Source organism: Heterodontus francisci, unplaced genomic scaffold (assembly GCF_036365525.1).
Source record: "Heterodontus francisci isolate sHetFra1 unplaced genomic scaffold, sHetFra1.hap1 HAP1_SCAFFOLD_50, whole genome shotgun sequence".
NCBI lineage: Eukaryota > Metazoa > Chordata > Chondrichthyes > Heterodontiformes > Heterodontidae > Heterodontus > Heterodontus francisci.
Window position 1 is genome coordinate 4,058,354 of NW_027140867.1, and position 6,000 is coordinate 4,064,353.

The window sequence follows — 6,000 nt, forward strand, 5'->3', positions numbered from 1 at the left end:
TTAGTTTGAGGTGTTGCCTTAGTTTGAGGTGTTGCCTGAGTTTGAGGGTTCCCTTAGTTTGAGGGTTCCCTTAGTTTGAGGGTTGCCTTTGTTTGAGGGGTTGCCTTTGTTTGAGGGGTTGCCTTTGTTGAGGCTTGCCTTAGTTTGAGCGTTGCCTGAGTTTGAGCGTTGCCTTAGTTTGAGGGTTGCCTTAGTTTGAGGGTTGCGTTAGTTTGAGGGTTGCATTAGTTTGAGGGTTGCCCTAGTTTGAGGGTTGCCTTAGTTTGAGGAATTGCCTTAGTTTGAGGAATTGCCTTCGTTTATGGGTTGCCTTAGTTTCAGGTGTTGTATTAGTTTGAGGGTTGTCTTAAATTGAGAGTTGCCTTGTATTGACTGCTGCCTCAGTCTGAGGTTTGCCTTAGATTGAGGATTGCCTTAGTTTGAGATATTGCTTAGTTTGATGGGAGCCTTTGTTTGAGGAGTTGGCCTATTTTGAGGTGTTGCCTGAGTTTGAGGTGTTGCCTTAGTTAGTGGTGTTGCCTTAGTTTGAGGTGTTGCATTAGTTTGAGGTGCTGCATTAGATTGAGGTATGGCATTAGTTGGAGGGTTGCCTTAGTTTGATGTTTTGCCTTAGTTTGATGTGTTGCCTTCGTTTGATGTGTTGCCTTAGTTTGATGTGTTGCCTTAGTTTGATGTGTTGCCTTAATTTGGGGTGTTGCCTCTATTTGACGGCTGCCTTAGTTTGAGGTGTTGCCTTAGTCTGAGGTGTTGCCTCAGTTTGAGGTGTTTTCTTAGTTTGAGGTGTTGCCTTAGTTTGAGGTGTTGCCTTTGTTTGAGGGTTGCCTTTGATTGAGGGCTTCCTTTGATTGAGGGTTTCCTTTGATTGAGGGTTGCCTTAGTTTGAGGGTAGCCTCAGTTTGAGGGTTGCCTTAGTTTGAGGTTTTGCCTTAGTTTGAGGTTTTGCCTTAGTTTGAGGTGTTGCATTAGTTTGAGGTGTTGCATTAGTTTGACGGTTCCCTGAGTTTGACTGTTGCCTTAGTGTGAGGTGTTGCCTTAGTTTGACTGTTGCCTAAGTTTGAAGTGTTTTCTTAGTTTGAGGTGTTGCCTTAGTTTGAGGTGTTGCCTTAGCTTGAAGTGTTGCTTTCGTTTGAGGTGTTGCCTTCGTTTGAGGTGTTGCATTTGTTTGACGGTTGCCTTAGTTTGAGGTGTTGCCTCAGTTTGATGTGTTGCCTTAGTTTGAGGTGTTGCCTAAGTTTGAGGTGTTGCCTTCGTTTGAGGTGTTGCCTTCGTTTGAGGTGTTGCCTTAGTTTGAGGTGTTGCCTTAGTTTGACTGTTGCCTTAGTTTGACTGTTGCCTCAGTTTGAGGTGTTGCCTAAGTTTGAGGTGTTGCCTAAGTTTGAGGTGTTGCCTAAGTTTGAGGTGTTGCCTTAGTTTGAGGTGTTGTCTTAGTTTGAGGTGTTGCCTTCATTTGAGGTGTTGCCTTCGTTTGAGGTGTTGCCTTTGTTGAGGGTTGCCTTAGTTTGAGCGTTGCCTTAGTTTGAGCGCTGCCTTCCTTTGAGCGTTGCCTTAGTTTGAGGGTTGCCTTAGTTTGAGGGTTGCGTTAGTTTAAGGGTTGCGTTAGTTTGAGGGTTGTGTTAGTTTGAGGGTTGCCTTCGTTTGAGGAATTGCCTTAGTTTGAGGAATTGCCTTCGTTTATGGGTTGCCTTAGTTTCAGGTGTTGCATTCGTTTGAGGGTTGTCTAAAATTGAGAGTTGCCTTGTATTGACTGCTGCCTCAGTCTGAGGTTTCCCTCAGATTGAGGATTGCCTTAGTTTGAGATATTGCTTAGTTTGATGGTAGCCTTTGTTTGAGGTGTTGCATTAGTTTTAGGTGTTGCCTTAGTTTGAGATATTGCTTAGTTTGATGGGAGCCTTTGTTTGAGGTGTTGGCCGATTTTGAGGTGTTGCCTTAGTTTGCGGTGTTGCCTCTGTTTCAGGTGTTGCCTTCGTTTGAGGTGTTGCATTAGTTTGAGGTATTGCATTAGTTTGAGGTATGGCATTAGTTTGCGGTGTTGCCTTAGTTTGATGTGTTGCCTTAGTTTGATTTGTTGCCTCAGTTTGATGTGTTGCCTTCGTTTGATGTGTTGCCTGAGTTTGATTTGTTGCCTCAGTTTGATGTGTTGCCTTAGTTTGATGTGTTGCCTTAGTTTGATGTGTTGCCTTAGTTTGATGTGTTGCCTTAGTTTGATGTGTTGCCTTAGTTTGAGGTGTTGCCTTAGTTTGAGGTGTTGCCTTTGTTTGAGGGTTGCCTTTGATTGAGGGTTTCCTTTGATTGAGGGTTTCCTTTGATTGAGGGTCGCCTTAGTTTGAGGGTTGCCTTAGTTTGAGGTTTTGCCTTAGTTTGAGGTTTTGCCTTAGTTTGAGGTGTTGCATTAGTTTGACGGTTCCCTTAGTTTGACTGTTGCCTTAGTTTGAGGTGGTGCCTTAGTTTGACTGTTGCCTTAGTTTGAGGTGTTGCCTTAGGTTGAGGTGTTGCCTTCGTTTGATGTGTTGCCTTCGTTTGAGGTGTTGCCTTCGTTTGAGGTGCTGCATTTGTTTGACGGTTGCCTTAGTTTGAGGTGTTGCCTTACTTTGAGTTGTTGCCTTAGTTTGAGGTGTTGCCTTAGTTTGAGGTGTTGCCTTCGTTTGAGGTGTTGCCTTCGTTTGAGGTGTTGCCTTAGTTTGAGGTGTTGCCTAAGTTTGAGATGTTGCCTAAGTTTGAGGTGTTGCCTAAGTTTGAGGTGTTGCCTTAGTTTGAGGTGTTGCCTGAGTTTGAGGTGTTGTCTTAGTTTAAGGTGTTGCCTTCGTTTGAGGTCTTGCCTTCGTTTGAGGTGTTGCCTTCGTTTGAGGTGTTGCATTTGTTTGACGTTTGCCTTAGGTTGAGGTGTTGCCTTCATTTGAGGTGTTGCCTTTATTTGACGTCTGCCTTAGATTGAGGTGTTGCCTTAGGTTGAGGTGTTGCCTTAGTTTGAGATGTTGCCTTTGTTTGAGAGTTGCCTTTGATTGAGGGTTTATTTTGATTGAGGGTTTCCTTTGATTGAGGGTTGCCTTAGTTTGAGGGTTGCCTTAGTTTGAGGTTTTGCCTTAGTTTGAGGTTTTGCCTTAGTTTGAGGTTTTGCCTTAGTTTGAGGTTTAAGGTTATGCCTTAGTTTGAGGTGTTGCATTAGTTTGAGGTGTTGCATTAGTTTGACGGTTCCCTTAGTTTGAGTGTTGCCTAAGTTTGATGTGTTTCCTTAGTTTGACAGTTGCCTAAGTTTGAGGTGTTTCCTTAGTTTGAGATGTTGCCTTAGTTTGAGGTGTTGCCTTCGTTTGAGGTGTTGCCTTCGTTTGAGGTGTTGCCTTCGTTTGAGGTGTTGCATTCCTTTGAGGTGTTGCATTCGTTTGCAGGTTGCCTTAGTTTGAGGTGTTGCCTTAGTTTGAGTTGTTGCCTCAGTTTGAGGTGTTGCCTCAGATTGAGGGTTCCCTTCGTTTGTGGTGCTGCCTTAGTTTTAGATGTTGCCTTCGTTTGAGGTGCTGCATTAGTTTGATTTGCTGCCTTCGTTTGAGGTGCTGACTTAGTTTGAGGGGCTGCCTTAGTTTGAGGGGCTGCCTTAGTTTGAGGGGTATCCTTAGTTTGAGGGGTTGCCTTAGTTTGAGGGGCTGCCTTAGTTTGAGGGGCTGCCTTAGTTTGAGGGATGCCTTAGTTTGACGCGTTGCCTTAGATTGAGTGCTCCCTTAGTTTGTGGTTTTGCCTCAGTTTGAGGTGTTGCACTTGTTTGAGGTGTTGCCTTAGTTTGAGGTGTTGCCTTAGTTTGAGTTGTTGCCTTAGTTTGAGGTGTTGCCTCAGTTTGAGTTATTGCCTTAGTTTGAGTTGTTGCCTGAGTTTGTGTTGTTGCCTTCGTTTGAGTTGTTGCCTTAGTTTGAGTTGTTGCCTTAGTTTGAGGTGCTGCCTTCGTTTGAGGGGCTGCCTTAGTTTGAGGGGCTGCCTTAGTTTGAGGGTTGCCTTAGTTTGAGGGTTGCCTTAGTTTGAGGGTTGTCTTAGTTTGAGGTGTTGCCTTCGTTTGACCGGCTGCCTTAGTTTGAAGGTTGACTTAGTTTGAGGTGTTGCTTTAGTTTGAGTTGCAGCCTTCGTTAGTGGGTTCCCTTAGTTTGAGGGTTCCCTTAGTTTGAGGGTTCCCTTATTTTGAGGTGTTGCCTTAGTTTGAGGTGTTGCGTTAGTTTAAGGGGTTGCATCTGTTTGAAGGGTTGCCTTAGTTTCAGATGTTGTATTAGTTTGAGGGTTGCCTTAGATTGAGGATTGCCTTAGTTTGAGGTGTTGCGTTGGTTTAAGGGGCTGCATATGTTTGAGGGGCTGCATATGTTTGAGGGGTTTCCTCAATTTGAGGGGTTGCCTTAGTTTGAGAGGTTGCCTTAGTTTGAGGTGTTGCATTAGTTTGAGGTTTCCCTTACTTTGAGGTGTCGCCTTAGTTTGAGGTGTTGCCTTAGTTTGAGGTGTTGCCTGAGTTTGAGGTGATGCCTTAGTTTGAGGTGTTGCCTTAGTTTGAGGTGTTGCCTTAGTTTGAGGTGTTGCCTTAGTTTGAGTTGTTGCATTAGTTTGAGGTGTTGCATTAGTTTGAGGTGTTGCCTTAGTTTGAGGTGTTGCCTTAGTGTGAGAGTTGCCTTAGTTTGAGAGTTGCCTTTGTTTGAGGTGTTGCCTCAGTTTGAGGTGTTGACTTCGTTTGAGGTGTTGCCTTAGTTTGAGGGTTCCATTAGTTTGACGGTTGCCTCAGGTTGAAGTGTTGCCTTACTTTGAGGTTTTGCCTTAGTTTGAGGTGTTGCCTTAGTTTAAGGTGTTGCCTTAATTTGAGGTGTTGCATTATTTTGATGTGTTGCATTATTTTGATGTGTTGCCTTAGTTTGAGGGGCTGCCTTAGTTTGAGGGGCTGCCTTAGTTTGAGGGGCAGCCTTAGTTTGAGGGGCCGCCTTAGTTTGAGGGGCCGCCTTAGTTTGAGGTGTTGCCTGAGTATGAGGTGCTGCCTTTGATTGACGGTTTCCTTAGTTTGAGGTGTTTCATTAGTTTGAGGTGTTGCCTTAGTTTAAGGTGTTGACTTAATTTGAGGTGTTGCATTATTTTGATGTGTTGCATTATTTTGATGTGTTGCCTTAGTTTGAGGGGCTGCCTTAGTTTGAGGGGCTGCCTTAGTTTGAGGGGCCGCCTTAGTTTGAGGTATTGCCTGAGTATGAGGTGCTGCCTTTGATTGACGGTGTCCTTAGTTTGAGGTGTTTCATTAGTTTGAGGTGTTGCATTAGTTTGAGGTGTTGCATTAGTTTGAGGTGTAGCATTAGTTTGAGGTGTTGCCTTTGATTGACGGTTTCCTTAGTTTGAGGTGTTTCATTAGTTTGAGGTGTTGCATTAGTTTGAGGTGTTGCATTAGTTTGATGTGTTGCATTAGTTTGAGGTGTTGCATTGGTTTGAGGTGTTGCATTAGTTTGAGGTGTTGCATTAGTTTGAGGTGTTGCATAGATTGAGATGTTGCATTAGTTTGAGGTGTTGCATTATTTTGAGGTGTTGCATTAGTTTGAGGTGTTGCATTAGTTTGATGTGTTGCATTAGTTTGAGGTGTTGCATTGGTTTGAGGTGTTGCATTAGTTTGAGGTGTTGCATTAGTATGAGGTGTTGCATAGATTGAGATGTTGCATTAGTTTGAGGTGTTGCATTATTTTGAGGTGTTGTATTAGTTTGAGGTGTTGCATTAGTTTGAGGTGTTGCATTAGTTTGAGTTGCAGCCTTCGTTAGTGGGTTGCCTTTGTTTGAGGGTTCCCTTAGTTTGAGGGTTCCCTTAGTATGAGGTGTTGCCTTAGTTTGAGGTGTTGCCTTAGTTTAAGGGGCTGCATCTGCTTGAGGGGTTGCCTTAGTTTCAGGTGTTACATTAGTTTGAGGTGTTGCCTTAGTTTGAAGTGTTGCATTGGTTTGAGGTGTTGCCTTAATTTGAGGTGTTGCCTTAGTTTGAGGGGCTGCCTTAGTTTGAGGGGCCGCCTTAGTTTG